Source organism: Pagrus pagrus (genome assembly GCF_965226575.1).
Source record: "Pagrus pagrus genome assembly, chromosome: 11".
Lineage (NCBI taxonomy): Eukaryota > Metazoa > Chordata > Actinopteri > Spariformes > Sparidae > Pagrus > Pagrus pagrus.
In genome coordinates, this window is record NC_140195.1 from 14,420,458 (window position 1) to 14,442,117 (window position 21,660).

At 43.4% G+C, this 21,660-nt stretch overlaps 1 protein-coding gene across 12 annotated transcripts in view; it reads right to left on the reverse strand.

Annotated features, from left to right (window-relative positions):
* Positions 1-2,565: 2,565 nt before the first annotated feature.
* LOC311265369 (ERC protein 2-like) overlaps positions 2,566-21,660 on the reverse strand; it is a 164,128-nt gene continuing 145,033 nt past the window's right edge. For all 12 annotated transcript variants that reach the window (XM_084366956.1, XM_084366960.1, XM_084366957.1 and 9 more), the window contains one exon: positions 2,566-3,938. The gene's annotated coding sequence lies outside the window, so the exon portion shown is untranslated. The remainder of the gene's footprint in view (positions 3,939-21,660) is intronic.

A 21,660-nucleotide genomic window follows, 5' to 3' on the forward strand; every position in this document is an offset into this window, starting at 1 on the left:
AAAGCAAAAAAAAAAAAAAAAAAAAAAAAAGTAAGTCACCCGCCTCGCAAAAAAAGAAAAAAAGAAAAAAGAAAGAAAACAGATGCCACAATTAATCGGCTCCAGACAGTATGCTCCAAAAACTTTCCGCGCGGACTATCTCCAAACAGTGCGGCTTGGCGAGCGCGCACAGTGCCAGGGGGAGGAAAAGAGCACAGCGTGTGAACAACAGCGGCTCTGCGGAGGCTCCGAGTCTGTCGTCCTCCCGCACCGTATGTGTGCGTCTCAGTGTGCTGGAACTGCAGAAAAGTATCGCCGACGACTCTTCCCTCCTCCCTCTCTCACCTGCTCCAGTCGCCTCCTTCTCCCAAACTAGCACGCCGCGGCACGGATGCGCAGCGCAAAACCTTCAGATGGCGCATGCGCTTCACATTTCTCCTCAGATGTGCCTTTTTTTTTTTTTTTTTTTTTTGTACTCCTCGCAGTCACCCAACTTTCAAGAAGCGAGGAATTTCAGTGTAGGTAAAAAAAAAAAAAAAAAAAAAAAAAATTGTGGAGGGAGACAGAGAGAGAGAAAGAGAGAGAAGGGCGGAACAGGCTGTAACAAAACAAGCGTCTCTATTACCTAAAATAAACTTATAAAGCACCCGAGGCTATTACCCTATCCATACCAGAGCAGAGTTAGAGATTTTCACTGGCAGCAGATCGAGTTACCACTCAAGAAAAATCAAGACAAGCAGGTCCATATCGTGTGCTTACACAGGCTGCTCTCATCACCTGAAGGCCTGGTGAGCACTACGGTCATTACGGTAATTATTATTTTATGGTACATTATCTCAAAACATGCTGCAGGAATCCTCCGGCTCACAGTTCCATATTTTTCAATGAACCCGATGATGAGTGTCAGAGGGCAAAGTGTTTAATAGTTTCACGTGTGTGTGTGTGTGTGTGTGTGTGTCACTGTAGATTTCTCCAGGTTTCTCCGCACACACTGAAGGCATTCAAGGGTGAAAGCCGTGTTATCCTCGATTGGAGGAGCTGGACAGAATTTGGTCCGGATTGAGGAAATGGAGATAGAGTAACAGTCGGTAAAAGAAGTAAAACAATGCTAAAATTAATGGAATCACCTGAATGTCTGGCTGGATGCCCAAGTGAAGGCTTGCCTCAGGTGAGAGAGGGAGGCGAGGAAGGGTGGAGATGGATCCAGACATTTTTATGATGCTGATCTTGTGGCAGCGTTAGTCATGTACAGTCAATCTTATAGGTGTGCTACAGATCTAATTAAAAATCAGTGCCTCGACCCAGTGGCAGAGTCAGGATGTTCCAGGGGCAGGGGCGGAAGAAATAATAAGGGCACCAGCACGCTCCACATCTATAGAGAGGGCGCCTCACCACGTTTTCTGGGTTCACAGCCTTTCACAACCTTTTTGACAACATGGACCAAGCACAAGCTGTAGTTTTTCTGGTGGCCCGAGAGGGGGGCACCCGCCGTTTGCGTAAATAAACATTTTAATGTTAAATGTAAATTATTATTATTATTATTTTTAAATTAGAAGACGGTGTGGCAATTACATCAGCTACCTTAGTTCCTACTGGGTGTTTGAGGCCCAGTGCTGACCCAGACCAATTCCTGGTCCATGGTCTGCGGGTTGGGAATCCCTGCCTGAGAAATGCAGCCTAAAAGGCACTTCCCCATGTTGTGTGTGTTGGAGGGGCACCCTAGAGGGCACTTTATCATGCTTTATCTACCATAGGGGCATCCAAGAGGGCACTTTCGCTGCATTTTTTCAAACATAGGGCACCTGGAGGGTAACTGTAAGTGATAAATAATGGTTCATTTGGCAGCTTTGTGGCTTTAAGTTGTATTTGCCTTTACATACATTGTATGCAATATTGTGGAATTTTCTAATTTCTGTCTCTAAAAACAAAACATAATTGTACATGAAAAGCTTAATTTTAAGTGCCTATAATGGAAAAAATCACAAAAAAGATCAGCAACTTAAAAAAAAAAAAAAAAGCTGATTCCAGCCCTCCACAAAAATCCTTTAATATAACTAATAGTGCTTCTGGAGTGATTTTTCATTCTGTCACATTTTTCCACAAAGTGAACATCTCCAGGAATGAGAGTCTTCGTGTGACTGTGAATACCTGTGGCAGGACCGGGTGTGTGTGTGGCGTGTGCCCTGCAATATCGTGCAAAAGTTCTGTTCCCAGCTAATGTTACCGTGGTGGATGCTGGAGGCTGCGACTGCGTCAAAGAGCACTTAAAACATGCTCGGCCACATTTCTGATCCCTCACCATGCCTCGCTACCCCTCCCTCCACCACGTTCCCCTAGGAAGAAAACTGGGCAACATCTGGCTGAGTTTATGAGAGAGTGAGAGAGAGAGAGAATTGGTAGACCATGAAAACTGGGGAGAATTCTTTCTTGGGCAGTGCAAGAGTCTATTGTTGTAGTTGCCATTAGTGGCGGTGAAACTTTAATCTTGTGAAAATACCCATTGTTGCGATCAAATTTACCAATAACACTGCAGATGTCAATGTTCACATTATTGTCTTTCCGATAAAACACACGTTGCAGTTCTTGTGAAAACAACTTTTATTCACACAACAGAAACACGCTGACCACTGCAAAACACTGTGGAGCAAGTCAAGGGTGGATGCTGCTACCCCCAAACCTTCACAGTCCTCACAGTCATGGAGCCACACACACACACACACACACACACACACACACACACACACACACACACACTGTACAAAAACTGTACATATTAAGGAAGGGCCAGATGGAAACACTGTTGAATCAAAACACAATACTGTACATTAATATCAGCTCAGGTCAACCTCTGGTACAGTGAAAAAAAAAAGATGACACAGTGTTTTAAAATGCAAGTCACTTCATTATAAACAAATCAGCCACTCAGAGTCACAGGATTAATATATAGACAACAAAATAATACATCACTCATCAGTGTAATGAGTCACACAACTTAAAAAAAGAAGAAGAGTGGCACTCAAAACTGTTTCGGACGTAGAAAAGCAAACAGAACATGATATTGGTTCATTAAACAAACGCACAGCAGGCTAAAAGAACACAAGGAGAAATGTATAAACAGACTGCTCTTACAGTAAGCTGGCTCATTTGAGGTCAGCGATGTTTCCTTCCCTTTTAATAAAGGTCCTGATTTTTAGAGAAGGTGTAAGCTGATCCTCAAACTGATCTTTTTGTGTTGCATCTCTAAGCCCGACTTTGCCTTTTCTTGTTGATCCCTCCGCAGGAAGTGGGAGACAGTCAAACAAACGAGTGACTGTGGCGGTTTTGTGGGTAGTCCGAGTGATTCAGATGCACGTCAGTAATTTGTTTCAGCAGACAGGGTTGTCTCCTTTGGCACGGTACATTGAGAAGGTCTCTGTGGATTGTGGATTTTGAGGTCCATGTTGTGATATTTACAAAAAAGATTTAGCTGCAGAAGTAAACACATTCATGCCATCATAAACCAGTTCGGGATTGGCATGGAGTTTACGGCTAGTTCCACTGGCTCAGCTCAGCCACACTGGTAGTCGACAGCGGTGCAGTGATTGTCGGTTGATGTGGAGCCAGAACTCTGTAGCACCGCAGTACTGTAAAATGAATCCAGCTCCCAGTCTATTGAAAACAGCTAGGGAAATGAAGGCAGTGGACCGCTTGCCAATACCTTGGAGCTGCACGCTGATGACTGATGCTCTGGTGAGGGATATTCAACCACATTGGGCTCAGGTCCTCAGTGAAGGTGACATTCATCGGTAAGCAGGAGACGTTCTGACCGGCTGAGCAGTCAAATGGTGGGCCCTTGAGTATGTGTTCATCTGTTTATATGTACGTCCGATGGTCATGATGGTGGGGAAGTATGGGCCGGCTGAGTGTTCATGCTCGCAGTTGGAGCTGTTGAACCTCTTGGTACCTGGCTCGACAAGCAGCTGTGGAAAGAAACATTGAGAAAGAATAATCAGTATGAGAGATCAACCGCAAAAAAATGAAAAACAAATGCTGAAACCCACACAGGGATATGAAGATGCATCATTAAGCCAAGGATATCAAGTTATTTTTAATTTCTTCAGTCTTCTTCCAAAAAGGTTACGTCAGACAATTATATTGCTTGGTAATGGACAAAGAGAGCTCAGACACTCAGGTCTAGTGTAGATCCTTTGTTTTTTCTTAGGTTTAGGTCGACCATTTTCTTCCTCTAACTGTCTGGCGAGCCTCCAGAGCTCCTTAAGAATGCTCTAAATGCAGCTGGCAGCAGCCCAAACATCAAGTGCTCATTAATAAAAAGAAAAAAAAAAACTATTGGAATGTGTCTGTTATTCAGGCTGCACAGCAGTCAGCAACAACTCACTTCTTTCCTGAGGGTTAGGTTGGAGGAAAAAAAAGAAAACAATGATGTATGTCTAGCTTGCTGGGGGCGCCTCATTGGCTGAGCAAACAGGCCCCAAAATAACTACCAATCACTGAGGACGTTATCATCAGTCACTCAGAAAGGGCGTAGTGGAAGAACTCTAATACAAACTTTGTATGTAGGGACCAGAGATGTTCACAGGTAAAACGGGAATATGTTGCAGGATATTTTTTGAGCTGTGCAATGACCCTAAAATCAATTACCGAATGGTAGCCTCTTAAGTTAGTGTGTGTTGTATGAAGAGGAATGTCAAATCGTATGTCCAGGTCTGCAGGGCTGCTCACACTCTTCCTGTCTCCCTCTGATTGGCTGCCAGGCAGAGAAGGACCATCCATTACAGCCAGGAGTAAATAAACATGCACAGCAATTAAAGGTGCCATCATTTGTTATGCAACACAGGGCGGGCGTGTGTGTGTGTGCATGTGTGTGTACACATAAGCCTGCTTGTGTGTGAGTATGATCAAATGTGTGTCTGTGCATGTAGATGTTTGTGTGTGCAAATGTGTGTGTGTGTGTTGGACGCCATTCTCAGGTTTCTCAGCCGTCGTCTGCCCTTAAATTAATGATTTGGGGGCCAGAGAATCAACAAATATGGCCCCCGGCAGGGTATAATGGAGAGCACGACCTGCCTGTGGATGTGTTTGAAGACCGCTCCTCTTTCTTCTCTGTCAACACCTCACTACCTCCACACAACAGACACATTCACTACACAAACTTACGTGTGACGCCTGTGTTCGTGTTGGTAATGAGGAAGTGTGTGTCGCGATGTGGTCATGAATGTGTGTACGCTTATCGGCCTATGATTATTTTACATGTCAGCGTGTTGTGACGGAGTGTTAAAATCATATGGAATTTTATGTTCCCAAGTGTAAGTCCGGCATTTGTGGTCATGATTATGCCAGCTTTAGAAACATGTGACAAAGCAAAGCATATTATATCAGCCAGGAAAGCTACAACCGCACTCGGGATAATTTAGTGAGCTCAAATGGCTCCGACAGGCTGCTTAAAGCTGTTTCAGCCCAAAGGTCATTGTCCACAATTTTCTGCATCATCAGCTGCTAAAAGCAGCAAGAAAAGCCAGCTATGCGTACACCTCAGTGCACAAAGAGAACTTTTCACACAAGTTGTACAATGGGTAGCACCTTCTCTGTAACTGATTCAAAGATTTTTTTGAAAATTAGTATAATATGATTGAAAACAATCAAACTTAAACCAGATGCCTTGACTGTTTGTGTCCAGATGATTGTTTGAAGTGACTTGTTCCAATGGATATTTTTCCATTGTTACCTGAAGATAATTCTTTAAGCAACAATGCATGATGTGCAGTGGTTTGGCGGCTTCAAGGTATACTATGCAGGATTTTCCTAAAAAACAATATATAGACTCATACAAAAGTAATCCCTTTCAGTCATCACTTATGACACACTAGAAGCATGTGGCAGTGTCTGTATCTGCAGATACCCTGCCCTCTGTCTGTGTTTTCTTAATTTGCTGTGTTTGAAACATTTTTAGGCATCTACCTTTAGGCAGTGGGTTTGTAGCCCTGAGCCAATAACAGTGCAAAGTTAGGACTAATAACATAGCGACCACGTTACATTGCTGTCTTGTCTCTCTACTCTGCTCTGTCTGCGTCATGAGCTGCAGGTCTGTATGTCTGTTTGACCAAGGGCGGGGCTGAGATACATACACACACTCACAGAGCAGAGAGGCTAAAAAGGTTTGCGTTTTGGCTAAATTCACACAAAATCCAGCATTGTAGCACCTTAATGCAGGGTTGTGTGAAGGTGTGGGCGTGAGTATTTGTACTTTCGAGTGTTACCCCTGTGAAACAACCACAAAATAATGTTTTGCTTCTCGAAATTACTGCTTTGTTCTCTCCATATACTCTCTCGCTCGTTTGCTGCTGCTCTCTGTCTAGCTGAGCCAGGGAGGAGCCAACTTTAAATGGTTTGTTTTCAAACATCAACCAACAAGTCCTGCCCAGTATGCGTGTAAGGACTGTATGGGTTGGAAAGTGATAAATTGCACTATAATATCAAAACCGTGACCTGAAACTTCACGGGAACGACTACTGATAAAACTAACATTAACACTTGACACTGACTCCAACAGATCAGAGGCAACCCTACCATTATCACACTGAGCCACTTCACTTAAAGTAGGTCAAAGCATATTTTTCTCATGGCTTCAATCACACATATGAATGTACATATTTCCGTGTCTCTTCTGAGATTTGTTTTAGGTCATGATTGCATGTACTTTCCTATTAAATCAAAAATTGCTACCATATCAATGCATACCTTTGATTTGGCAGAATATAAATCCATCTCCCTCTTGCAGCACTCAGCCATCATCTTCCTTGAACTCAAATCAGCCATTCCTATCTTCTACTCCCTGCGTAACCCTCATCCTCATCCCCACTCCTCCACTCACAGTGTGCTTAATGGTGGGATCAGACAGGGTGAACACATTCTCATATTAATACTGGTTTAGTCACCATCTGGAAAATGATTGACTGAATGTTTGAACCATTTATATTGTTTATTAATTAAAACATTTGTTGCCAGTATTGTGTACCTACCTATAGAACATACCACATCAATGTCTAGTAAGTGGATAGGTAATCTAAATGAGGCTGTAAGGCACCTGTAATTCTCCCAAATCCTACTAGTCTGTCTTTCTGTCTTTGTCCTGAGGACTGGGTATCAAGCCTGAGAGTCTGGATATGAGCGACTGAACCTCTTCTTGTCTTTAAGTGCTACTAATATAAACTGCCTGTTAAATGGATCCTTGCAGAGTTTTGGGACCACCAGTGTAAAAGTGCTGGTCTTTCACTTTGAATTACCCTATGGTTGGTGTCCTTTCACTCCCACAGAAAAAGAGAAACAGACCAAATTCAATTAGCAGTACAAAGATTGGTACACCCCCCCCAACTGCCTCACCTCGGTCTGCCAAGAGGAGAAAGGTGAAACAAGCCATGTGGTGGTATGAAGGGGCAGATTTACAACAGAAATGAAACAAGAGATAAGTGACAACTGGCGACTGAGCTGACTTTCTCACCATTCTTTCTAAATAGTCATACATATTTCTTTGTGTTGAGACACTTGAATGCAGGACTTCTTATGTGACCACAGAAGAAAAGATCATGTTTCTGATAGGATTTAACCCCAGAGAAGAAGGTCAGAAGAGAGGCAAGTTTGACAAAAGGCCTTGCAAAGAAAACAAATCACTCTTATCATATGTCTGACTTATTGAATGCAATGAGTTAATGTGATGGAGATTCAACCTGCTAACTGATGGTAAAAATGACACAATGCAGCATTTATATTGCTTCATTGCAAGGCAGTGTCTCAGGTAATCCATTATAACAAGTGTGATAGGAAAAGCAATTCAAATTTGGTCCATGTCCAATTCGATGATTTGAGGTCACAGGTTGCCATGACCTAAAACCTCATATTAGATGGGCAAAAAAAGAGAAAGATTTGTGTGCACATGCCTATCCAATCATTTGTACACCATAGCCCTTTAAACAGCTTTAAATATGGTCTACATCAAGCCATCCCAGGAAGAGAGAACATCTTCTCTGCAACAATTGCTTCAAGAGCTCACTCTTTCTTCACCACATTTCTCCCTTTTTTCCCTCTCTCTTTCTTTTTTCCTGCCTGACTTTTACAACTTCCTCCTGGTTGGGGCTGCAGCTCTAACCCAAACAAAACTCCATTTTTTAGTTATTGGCCCTCATGGCATGTAATGGAGAATCAAGCTAATTATCCCTACAGCTGTTTTCACTTGCTTTTTATGTAAGCAATACCTGGCTGATCCAGAGAGCAACAGTGAGGCCCTTCTTAGCGCTCCAGGCCTCCAGGCCGGCTGGAATTAGAGAGCAAAATGCCAGGTTTTCCTCCCCCCAATACTGCCCGTGTGTACCCCTGCACCCATCTCCCAGCACACAACCCAACCCAAGCAAAGCCCAGCCCGACTCAACCCCCTAACACACCCAAAAGCTTTCATTTCCACTCCCTTGTACACCTCTCAAAACTCCCCCTTTGATGTTGAACAAAGCTGCTCTTCAGCAGCTAAGATGGATCTGTATGACAAGCGCTCATTTTCTTCCACTGATGGTCCCTGGCAATTAATGAAGGAGGTGAGCTAGGGTGTGGCTCGGATTAAACAGTAACCATCTCCTGCTGTCATAGGACTAGAAAGAGAGCGGGTGCAAAAAAAAGAAGAGGTGGGGAAAGAAAGACAGCGGGGTAAAGGCGGGAGAGAGGGGGGTAAAGAGTGAAAGAAAACAATCCCTCAAAGGCTAATTACATAATTTCCTTCATCTGAGCAAACACATGCTGGGTGAAAGCAAGTGTGAGCAAGCCTCACAGATGCCAGGCAAAGAGGTGCTGAGGAGACCTACTAACACAGTCTGCAAGTGCTTCCAGCAATAGTCAGCCTACGCCACAGAGGCACTGAGCCAGATCTCAGCAACATTATCTGCGCTGTGTGTAGCTTTTGTAGGACTCATATCCAAAACCTTAGTATTGATCCTCCCTTCTGTAGCAGTCTCAGAGTAAAGTTATCTGTGCAGATAAACAAGTGCTGGTGTAACGTTTCCTTCATTCCTCACTGCAGCCAGGAATCTGTTCAGTACAAACACCACTAGGTGGAGTTGACTGTTGATGAAAAAAAAAAAAAAAAAAATCTCATGTATCAAACTCATTAAACTCCCATGGAGGGGAAGTGTGCATCTGTAAGGGAGTCAGTCACGGTGCACGCTTCACATGTGCCATTTTCAGAGAGCTGTCTTTTTGCTCTAACACTGGCGTGCATCGACTCCACATGTCTCCTCAAACTGACATCTGTTTTGATATTAACAGAGACGGAGAGGCAGAAAGACAGAAGGAGACACTGGTAGCAATTTAAAGACTTCTTTTATTTCGGCTAAGTTATAGTAACGACTCTGCCAGCTACAAAAAGTAAGAGAGCAATCCCTCCCTTGAACTCTCTCCCTCTCCCTTTCTCTCTTTTTTGTCTCTAATCCTGTGAGGAATGATGGAGGGCTCTCTGTGGAATGGTGGTGAGTTCCCTGAGTCCGGCTAAGGTGTGCCAGCGTACGAATGAAAGGGGTGGAATCTGCAGTACCTGCTTCTAATGTGGAGGCTGTTTTGACATAATTTGCCCTCACGAACACGAGCACCCCTGCACAGGCACGTATGCATGTATGTACTGTATCTATGCTTGCATAAAAGCAGTGCATGTGCATGAAAGTTGAGATTCTTGCACACAAATATAAAGTCACAAGTATCAGAAAGGAAGATTCAAAACATGTTATTGGCAGGACAAGTTCAAATATTCATTTATCGCTCAAAAGCCCCAAGGTGAAAAATTATCTATGTTCATGAAAGTGCATAATGTTCATGCAGATCCAAAATACAGGTTTGCGCAACATCAATAAAAGGCGCATGGAATTCTCTCTGCTCCCAAATTCCTCCCTCCCCCTTTCTGTCTCTCTTGATCCGTCTCTCTTAGCACTCAGGAGTTCCTCTGACTAATCTCACTCATTTACTCCTTCCAGCTTTTTTGTCTTATCATAACAGGATTCCACCTCTTTTCCCTTCTCTTACTCTGAGCACAGTATGAGTGGCGGTGCTTATGTTATTGAGGGTAATGTGGAGAGCTCTACTGCATGTGTCAAAGTCTGCCTGTGAGTGCCCGAGTGCCTGTGTACACAACCCTACATTGCACCTATTTTTCACATTAAGAGTAGTGCAGGGACCCTGGTGAGATTGTGTCCAGTCATATTGACCTGGAGCTAAGCCGTGAAGTGGAGCAGCGGCGGCCCGTCAGAACCTAGGCCGACCAGCCCTGAACGCGCCTGCATCCTGACACCAGTGCAGGCCCAGCCAGACAGGGGAGACAAGTGAAACCCGAGCCCACATTAAAGCACCTCCATCAGGTAGGAGATCAGGGGAGGCCTCCATGCTCTCAGTGTCTGCGGGGGTCCGGGCCTCTGAGGCCCTATCTCACCTCCATCTGGAAAGAGAATCTGAGGGTAGTCTGATGGTCTGATAAGAGGCCATGCCGACTGACACGGTAACAGCCTCTCACCCCCATTCGCATAAACCGGAGTGGGTGCAAGCGTAGCTGTGGTGCACTCTCATGCGGGTATGAAAGGGAGGGTGGAAGGCTTGGCGTGGGGGGTGTGGGTGCATGATGGCATTCATTTTGCTTTGAAGGTTTGACTCAGGAGCCGTAAATGTGCATAGGCGCTACGCTTGCAGAGAGAAGTTATAGCGTAACGTTAAAACATTAAGAGCTTCTTTTGTGCTTTCTTTATTTTCTGTGTATCCAAAAAAGACATGATGTCATAATTAATTTGTGTGTTTAATATGGGAGGAAAGTTTCCGTGCGAGAAATACAGCATATGCTGGAGTCAAGACCTTGTTCCCGAAAGACGGAAAAGAAGGACAGAGAGCCAGACAAATGGTGACAGGCCAACTCGGAAACATATATATATATATTACAACATATATTCACAAAAAGTGTTTCTTCTCAACTACCTTCCTTTTCATATTTGTGTTTGCATGTGTGCATAATCCCAAAATACCACTTGGCTATGGAAGTGCTATTAATGCTCCACCCTCCTCTTGATGTCTTCTCAAGATGACACCAACTCTACTGACCCATCAGTCCTCTGTCCTGACCCGACTCGTCGCTTCCTCTCTCTCGCTGCCCACAGACTCACAGTTTCTCCATCTGTTTTATTTATTGCCCATAGTTGAGTTCCGTTTCTTAACTGATTTGCCCTTCTACCAAACCAAGCTGGAGACAGAGAAGCAAGTTTCTTCCAGATCTTTGTTTCTACAGTATAAAAACTGATTTAGCAAACTTGACAGAAAACAGACAAAAAACTGCACCTCACATTTAATAAACTCCTGCCGGACTTGTGTAACACGAATAAGAAAAGGCTGATTACTGAGCTTCATCTGGGTTATGGCAATAGAGATTTTTGGATGTGAGCCTAATATGTAAGTAGAACAGGGAGTAAAGTCTGTGTATGTGTGTGTGTGTGTGTGTGTGTGTGTGTGTGTGTGTGTGTGTGCTATGGAATGGGCACAGAGACAATGAAGCTGGAGCGCTGGATTTAAAGTGGTTTGGTTTGGTCTGGTTTGGTCATCTCAGATCTATTTCGGATCACTTGAACCAGTTAAGCAAATAAATGTGATCCTTCAGATCTCAATCTGCTCCGAAGGAAAAACACGCTCACCTTTACATAGGTGTGTGTTGGTGCGTGTATCTGCGCCTTCATGTGTGTGTTTGCCTATGAATCTGTATCTGTGTGTGTGTGTGTGTGTGAGACACTTGTGTCAACACAATCTGATAATAATGTCTATTCAGTAGCTACAAGTATTCGAGGTAGACAGGTTCAGACAGAGATTTACACAGTCAGCTAAGATTTTTGTTTGGTCATCAAACATTAGAGCCCCTGCCCATCCAACGTTAACAATGTGTTCATTTATTCACCCATCCCTCTATGGACGAGGGGTTAACTGATTTTGTTTTGTGGTTTATTATTCTCTCTTAAGTATGCGTGTGCCTCTTTCTTGCAAATCACGGACAGGCCTGGCCTATTTTACTTCGCTGTATTAAACCCAATGCAAAGTGTGTCTGCAAACAGGATCTGAGATAGAGTGACAAAGTCGAGGTTGATGTCAAGTGGAGTCAGTGTGTTTATGCAAGCACAGCTGCACTGTGGTGCTTAATACTATTTAAGTCCGGTCTCAGGAAGAACCAATCATGTTGTTGGCCGAGTCTGTTTGGTGCTCCTGGGGTCAGTATAGCCCCAGGACATGAGACACATAGGATATATGGTGGGGATAAGGAGGGAGTCTTTTACAATGCCCGGTGGTCTGCTAGTGATCTCTACCTCAGTCTGACCTGTTTGTCAGTGGGTAAGAGAAAAGGGTTGAAGAAACATGCAGAAAAGATGCCAACAATTAATTTTAAAGTTGCTAATGATGAGCATCACTCTCTCGCAGGTGAGATGAACTGTAGGTAAAGAAATACCTCCTCATTAGAAAGAGAGTAAAGAAAACACTGATAACTAAATCTTAAAGTTTAAATAATGATGCATTCCTGCTTTAGCTAGATTCCTTAAATACATATAAATATCACAGCAAATGGAGAGGAGTGTCTTTGTTAGTCTGTGTTTGCATGTGTGTGTGTGTGTGTGTGTGGTAGGTAGACCAGGTTGTGGGGTCCAACTGCTCGAAGGGGGATGATCAAAAAAGTGGTAAGGGGGAATTTTGGAGGGGATAACCCACTTTTGCAGCCTCAGGCTTGAGAGATGGTGTGTGTGGTGTGGCAGTGTGTGTGAGATAAGCTGCATTTCGAACCAGAACTCCCACTTTTCAAGGAACTAAAAGGTTCCTTTCGCTCGTAGTTGTTTTGTTTCCACCATGTTTTATTTAAATAACCACCAAAAGATTAGGCACATTTTACTCACAATGAACTGAGGGCCATACCTCAATAATAAAGAAAAGTCATGTGTGTGAATACACGACTATGACGATCATTGGTCCATAAATTGGATGCTTTCTTCCGCAACTCCATGTTGATGTGTGCAAGTACGAGGAACAAAAACACAAACTGGTTGGCGGCTGCAAATTGTTTTCAAATGGCGGCTGAAATAAAATGCTCACTCTACTCACCGGCAGCCTCACACAGAAATGTGCAGCGCTCTAAACCGCCACCCCCAAAGTTTCTGTGCTTTTGGAAAGTACTACCCTTCAAGGAGGGACTCTTTGGACAGTAAAGTTAAGGGTGCAGTTGATAGTCACTTCCGATCTCCTTTCCTTATGAATTTTCGTTGACGTTGATGGAAAATGCCACGAGTTCAAGGAAAGATGTGCATGTGAAAGCATACAGAGGAGAATACGACTGCACTTACTCTAGGCTATGTAATGTCACTGCGCTGCTTTAAACTGTGATAAATCGTCCAGGCACTGTCTCTCCCTCTTCATCTCTTTGTATTGTTCACGCATTAGTTCCTTGTTGTTAACTTGCTGTGGCATACAGTTTGTTGTCTGATGTAGTTTTAAATGTTCACAAATGTTGTATGATTGTATGGAAATAATTAACTTTATGCAAGACAGGCATAACATGGAAGGGAATCTACTACTGTACACATAATCATCAATCATCAAGTTTCAACCACGTTGGAGTAAAAACATCTGGATAAAACGTCTCCTATCGCTTTTGCTTCCTGATTATGATCTGATTGTGCTGTAGTTGTTATGGCTGATACAGGCTGTGGATGTGTGGCAGTTATCTCCTTTCCTTTCCTAAAGGATGGTCCAGTGAATTGAATGTTAAAGGAGATACAGAAGGAGGCACTGAAGCACTTTTCCTAAGCATTTAGAGAATTCGAACAGCTCTTATCATGGCTGCCACTTCCGATACTTCGGGGTCATTTCACACAAGCAAAAAAGACTTAGTGACCACAGCTTAAGTCCCTGGAACTTAAGTAAGACACTGGTCCCTGTGGTGGAAACACAATGACTTCCTCCAAAGGTTCCCAGTCCTTGTGTAAAGTTCCTGCAGTGGAAACGCAGCCATAGAAGAAAAGGGAAGAGAGTGGGATAGGGTGAAACAGGCTAGAGGGGTCCCTAATAAGACAGACATTAAAAAACACTTAAGATATCTGGGCCAGTTATGATTCCTGAGACTACTCTGAACTAAAAAAGCCCTCTACAACACCAAGCCCCAAAAGATGTAAAAAAATTGTTCAAGGTGACGTCGGTGACTAAAACCACCAACACTCCTTGTGCAGCCATCTTGAACCTTTAACAACCTTTTGGAGCGCTCCATACGACACTGTGGAAAGCCCTGCCAGTGAAACTTTAAGGGAGATACTGCGGAATCGTAAATAAGCATCGTAGAAAGTGACAGAGGTTTGGCTCTGTGCGCAGATACAGAGTAAATAATCTTCATTAGTTTTGACAAAGTGACTCATAGTTTTGTGATATTTACTGCAGAAACACACTGTACCCATTAAATAAGCGCTGATAGAGCCATCCACACTGACAGCGCTAAGGCTCGCACTTAACGTTTAGTCTTGCTGTGGGATTAATGCAGCAGGTTATGATGCAAATCCTCCTTATTATGATAGCCAGGGATGATATAGAGCGTAACATATGTAAACCTGTCCTCACTCTGTTTGTGAAAGTCTGTGATTTGGAATATCGATGTGCTGGCTAAGTTAGGGATCACTTTTCAACTCTGGTTCATTTGACTCATGACGTTCTATTCCAAACATCTTGTTGACATCAGGACAGAAAAATAGATGCTGATAGTTTGCACCCTAATGAACTGTGAAAAGGTGATTTAGTGAAGCGTTTGCAGACTCCCAGAAACTCTTAAAATTAACAGAATGATATGTTGTGTGTGTGTGACTGTGTATGTCTGTGTGTGAACTTGGTCCATTTTGTCTGGGTGGTACTGGGAATAGTATCGGCTTAAGGCTGAAAGAATTCAGGCCTCCCAAGCAAGGTCATGTGCTGATGTTTAGTACGAGCTTTCTCAGGTCACAGACTGTGACTTTCAACCATCACTCACATTACCCCACATCTTTGAGTAGTTCTGTTTAACTGGCATACCCCACATCTCTCCCCCAGTTTGCTGTAATGACAGGTGACAGCCGTCTCAGTCCACTTACATAGTTGAAGGAGAAGTCAGCCCGAATAGTTGCTCCGTATGAAATGGACATTGCATGGTAGATTTGGTATGAGAGCTTTAAGTAGGGCAAATATTTGTAACATAGATTTATATTTAACTGAAGAAATGTCTTATTTGGAATTCCTGGAAAGCACTTTCATCCCTCAAGATAATATTTCTGTATTTAAAGGTCATATTGATAATGTTTTTACGTAGACACATAATTAAAAAACAATAATACATATACAGTACAGAGCTTGTTGAAAGGTGCGGAGTAAAAATATCCTTCAAAACATTATAATGATTGTGAATTAATAATTTCATGAATGTTATCAATAGGACCTTTAAAAATATAATAATACAAAATATAAACAGAAATGTGAGTTGCTGGTTCTCGTCACTCTTGCATTAAATTTCACTGACACATACACACTGTAAATAAAAAATATAGCTGAAGAATTGAAGCAATTGGGCAGCACTCTAACATCACAGGTTCACATTTTTCTAGTCCTTCTTAATTAGGGAAATAAAAAACAAAACAAAACAAAAATACCTGGTATCAAACTGAACTGAGGTGCTCGATAATTAAACACCAAACTAGGCCATAAAAAAAGCATACGCACGATCAATCTGTGCAAAAATCTGGTCAAGTTGGTTCAAGCTGGTTCAAGTCCGTCTCAAAACAATACTTATATGCCCTATAAACATTGATGCGGTGAAATAAAGTTCAGTTCTCTTAAACTGTTTTTGCTTGCTGTATCATGCCCCCTATTAAATGTGAACCTTTACGAATGTGAGTGCATTGGAGGTGATCGGGGAGAAAACTCTCAGCCCTCATTCAGGGCAAAAATATATTCTAAAGGTCAGCTGAAGCTAATATGAGGTTTCAGCGGTCTGAATTACACAATCAAGTGGGTTTGTTCCAAAGTCTTTTCAGTACAAAATTCCCTCTTTGTGCTTTCCCAGACAGTGCTTATCTTGCTGAGCTACAGTGGAGGGATAATAACAAAAAAGAGAGAATTGTCTACTAAAGAGACAGTAACATTGGAAGATAACCACTTGATCTTAAGCTGAACTTTGGGATATATTTTTTCAGGGAATGAGGAATGTGGATTTTGTTCTCCATCACTTCCATTGCATTAGGAAAGGATCTCTTAAAGGATAACTCCACCAATTTTACACATTGAAGTGTGTTTATAGGTCTTACTACTTACTTACTACTAGGGAGTACTACTGCATATGTGAAAAAAAGACGTTCAAAGCCTTTCGTGGATGCATGTAATCTGATAAGTTTCCTCCAGTGATGTCAATCAGTGGTTAAGTTGCTTTGTGGGTAATGTAGGCACCACGTTTTGAACAGGAAGAAAAATGCGTGGAACAAAAGAGGCGGTATCTCTGGCTCTGTAGTATGGATTTGGATTATTTGTTTCAAAACTGTCCGTAATGAGTCCAACAGTGCAATAGGAGTGTAATGCTAGATCAGTGGACTGTTTCAAAACCTGGTGCCTACATTACCCACAATGCCCCTGGAGACAATTCACATATGCGGTAGTACTCACCAAGACCTGTAAATACACTTCAATGTATAAAATTGGTGGAATTACACTTGAAGAAGAAGGAGAAAATGTTTCTTTTTCACATATAATCACACTCAGTACAATAGAATGAAACTTCTCTACATTTAACCCATCCCCTGAGGAGCAGTAGGCAACCATTGTACCAATGGACCAGCTCCAGCTTTAGGCCAGTGCCTTGGTCCAGGAGGATTAACGTAATATACAACCTAATCTACATGAGCACCTGGGGGAAACCCACACAAGCACAGGGAGAATGTGCAAACTCCACACCGAAAGGCCCTGCCTCAGCAGGGAATCAAACACTAAACCATCTTGCTGAGAGGCGACAGTGCTAACCACTGAGCCACTGTGATAAAAACAGCCAGTATGAAAAGCAAGCAAAATCTGTTTCAATGTTAATATGGGCACCTGACTGTTGCTTTAAGACAGACTTGTAAGCCTATCTTTTCGGAATGTGTGTTTTGAGTGAGATGCCTATGTCGGATGACGTTTCTGAGCCAGCTGAGTGGTAAATGTGCCCAGCGGTGGTTAAGCAAACAGGGATTGCTCCCTGAAGTGCCCTGGCCTCACTATACCCACTGCTTAGCTTGGCATCAACTCTGCTGCACACTGTATAGTAAAGCTCCACACCGCAGTTTGATTCCTACTCTTTAGGTCAAAGACGAACTCTAACTCTAACAAGCATCTCCGTCTCGCTCCCCCGTCCGTTTGACTCAACATCTCTTCTTGTCGTCCCTTTTAGGTCTGCAGAATGGTGCATTTGACATGTTACAGCTCACCACAATAAATTAGCATCAGCCCCTGTAACATGTGTGCAGTGTTTGTGTTACATGGGTAGTGTTTCTCAGGGATAATTGCATTGTGTCTCTCCCCACCTGGACCCTGACACATGTTCAACAGCTCAGACAGACACGCCCAACCTAACACACTCACGTCAGAACGGCCAGAGCTCCCAGAGAAAGAGGGCGAGGGAGTGAGAGAGTTTGTGCCTCTCTCATCTCCCCCGTTAGAATGAGAATCAGGCTTATTGCCAAGTACGTTTTTCACATACGAGGAATTTGCCTGGGTGTTATGGTGCATAAAAAGGGAACACGTTTAAATGCTGAGAAAAAGCAAGTAGTGCTGTAGAGACACAAATCTAAAATAAAAAAAATGACAATAAAATATTACAAAATATAAAAATATGTATAGGTTATTGAGCAGGAATGTGCACAAGTTCATAGTATAGCGAATACTTGAAATGTGCAAGATAGTAATCTAACGTAGAGTTATAAAGAGACAGTTGGTGGAGCCAGTCCTCAATTCTCACATCCATGAAAACTCGTGCACTCACACACATTCCTGAATGTTCATAAACTTGGAATGCCATGTGCACCATTGTATCAGGTCCAATTTTTCCTCCTAGAAGTATGCATTGTTTCCCACACATATAGTTTCCTTGGGCAGACATATTAACAGCCGCCCAAGTATATCTGGCGACCAATTATAGCATTTTATAGAGTACTTTTATTTTTTGATCTGAACATGAGAACAACGCCATCCGCTATCAATGAACTAGTGGACAATCAGCCCTCGCTCTTCCCCTCTCGTCTCCTGTCAATCACACATGCTCTGCAAAGAGAGAGACGCTCTCTTGTATTACATCCCTGCTATAAACGCACTGATTGTGATGCAGCCTCTCCTATTTAATGTACTGTAAGCCTACTATGACATTTTGTACCGACTTGTAAGTGCACTTGGTTGTTGTGATGTCGTTCGATGCACGTTGGTTTTGATCGGCTACATATCAGGCTTCCTTTCACCTCACCTGCTGTTATGACAACGGAAAAAATCCTAAACGGGAGGTGTGTTTTTTGGTTGACTTAATAAAACCTGACTGCTGACGGAGAAAGCAGATAACGTTGCTGGGAGAGAGAAACAGAAAGACAAGCCAAGCCACACTAATGTAGACAAACTCCGCTGAAGAAAGTTGATTTTTGAATCTCATTCTCGGGTCGCCAAATACCCCCCTGCTACAGGTACACTGCCGTTCTGTGGGAAACACTGGTATGGATACATGATGAAGAAAAAATAAGCAAGGCCGCTGTCTTGTTTGATTCCTCACCTACCTCTACACATCTGTTCTCAAGCAAAATCATGGGTAACCTTGGCTTTAACTGCGCACTAAGTGGCTCTTTGACTCCAGCTACAACTGAATGCAACGGCTTCTGCGGTGAATATAATAGAAAATCCCCTCCAATTTAAGATTTACGTACACTTACAAGCGCATTCAGAGCACATGTAAGGAAGCAGCAAATGACAAAGACGAAACAAGACGGGGAGAATAAGAGAGAGGGAGAGAGAGAGAGAGAGAGAGAGAGAGACAAACAAGCAGTGATGTTTAAAAAAAATGAGCGTAATAACAGTGGTTAAAGCCTGCTCTTTCATTGAGTAAATCTGGCCGGGGCTATTTCACACTGTAGGAATCTCCTGTCGACCAGATCAAAGGCTCGCCCAGAGACAGAGCTCGCACAGAGCACAAGGAACAGGTGACAGCTCCGACACACACGGAGGCATTTACACACGCACACGCAAACCCCCTACCGCCGCACACACACCCACATATTTTAATGAACACACAGTGAGATCAGAAAGCAGACAGTGACAGCTCCTTTTGTGTCTGGATGAGCCTGTGGGGAAGTCTTTCTAAGGGAACCCATACGTCTATCATCTGCGCTTCGAAAACCACTTAAAGAGAGTCAATACAGGCTACACACACGCACACACACAAACACACACACACTCTAAGTATGCAGTGGGTATGACAAAGTACATTCGGCCAAGTATGAGCGTGACATGTACCATATGAGTAGAACATTGATGAGACTAACACATGTACGGTGGACATCTAGCTAGTATAGGAAGCATGTGGGACTCGAGTGCAGCCTTATGATGGATAGATCTAATATAGAGTGGGCCATATCCAGAGGGGGTGAACATAAGGCTATGTCATCACGGGCCCATCTCTCTCCATACCTTCCATCACTTTTCACTCCCTCCCATAAACAGCAGGATGGGGGATACTGTAACTCCCACACACAAGGACACAAGCATTTGCAGGGAAAACACACGGGGATTTAGGCGTATGCGCACAGAGGCCTACTCCTTTAATTGCAGTAGAGTCCAGACGCACACACAAAAGCACGCATGCATATACACAATAACATTTTCACAAAGAGAAATTAATCCCGGGTGGTCTTAGACGCAGCAATGTTTCCACTTGAGAAAGCTCTGGTTTTGAAATCACGCGATCCAGTACATACTGGGTTCAAACTGCATTCACACACACATACGCGCACACAACTGTCGAGTGATTTCCATGGAATAAAAGGGAAATAAATGTGTACAGTAGAGAATGGAGACAGAAAATATGACTGCAGGGCTTCTGGTGTACACCCAAGTTCACACACCCCACCCTCTGTCTCTCAGCTATTCAGTCCCAGACCGTATCAAGCTGAGATGCTGTATGTTTAACATGGGAAGGTCCCACCTTAAACATGGCCATTATGCCCAATAGCTTTCGCTGTTTTCATAGAATATGAGAAGATTACACAGCACTATGACGGGCCAATTACGTCCTCCGCTAAAACACACCTCTGTAGCAACAACTCTCTAATGATGATGGCTTAAACGTTTTCACCAATAGAGCCCTTTCAGCTGCCTGGGCAGTCACACACAAACTGCTGGTATACCTACACACACACACATACACAGCCAGAGATGCTGACTGAGTCAAATTGAATCCTTGTGTTAAGTGTATAGAGCATCCCTCCACACCACAAAGGGCTGTCTGTTTTTGTGTGTGTGTGCGAGTTTGTGTGAATGTGCATGGCATCCCCACGGGCCAACTTCTGCAATCAGGTCAAGGATTGCTTGGTATTGGAACTGAGGAAGAAAGAGAGGGAGACAGAGTAGAAGTGCCAGCCTTCCCCTCACATCTTCTCAACATCCTCTCTCCATCCCCCTCTCCACTCAAACCTGTGTCACCTCTGACCCAGGTCCAATTCACTACTGTCATTATGCAATTAACACCAATTAAGTCATTTGGTTGTAAGAATGTGCGTGTGTGTGTGTGTGTGTCTGCATGTGTGTTTGTGTGTGTGTGTAAAGTATGTGGATGTGTGTGTGCACGCATGATAGGGCAATTACAGCAGCACAAGGGAGCCTTTTGGAAGCGGAGAGCACTGCAATCAACCAATCAGCCGTCAGATGGCTTTGACATGAAAAGAGAGCATGGCCCCTGCTAACCCTGGGGGTCAGCCCCAATTTACTCTATTTACCCACTCAGGAATGACTCTGTGTGTGTGAAAGAGGGAGACACAGGGAGGGAGGGAGAGGGAATGATGAATAGGTATGGAAATATCTAAGGTAGTGAGTGGGAGAAAAATAGAAAAAAAAGGCGAAGGGAAGGAAGGGAGGGAGCAGAGGGATGAGAAGCCTTGGGGTTGTTGGGCAGGTGAATTAAAGTGGGCGAAGTGGGGGTGGTTGAGTGGAGAGAAGGGGATGTGGGGAGAGGCCTTCAGGTTGTGTTTGCAAAGCTAAAAGGCCAGCAGTTGGAGCCCATTTGCTAACAATTTCCCCTTGGAGAGTGGCTCTACGCATACACACTCCGCACACACTTTTCCTGTTCCACAGAGCACAGATGAGGAATGACAACTTCACACTTGGCTGGAGCTGCTAAACAGTTAGATGCTCCATCATGATAATAGGGCTGTTTCTGCTAAACAAAATGTAAAAAATTACTAATACAACAGCAAGGGATTTTTGGATTACGCCAGTTTCTGTCAGTTGTTTGGATCCAGCCTGTTTATAAAACCATACTTTCGCATGTTTTATCCCATTAACCTCAAATACAAATCATTGTATATATTACTGCTGACCATTTTACAAAGAGTATCCTAAGGTTTTGGACTGAGTTTC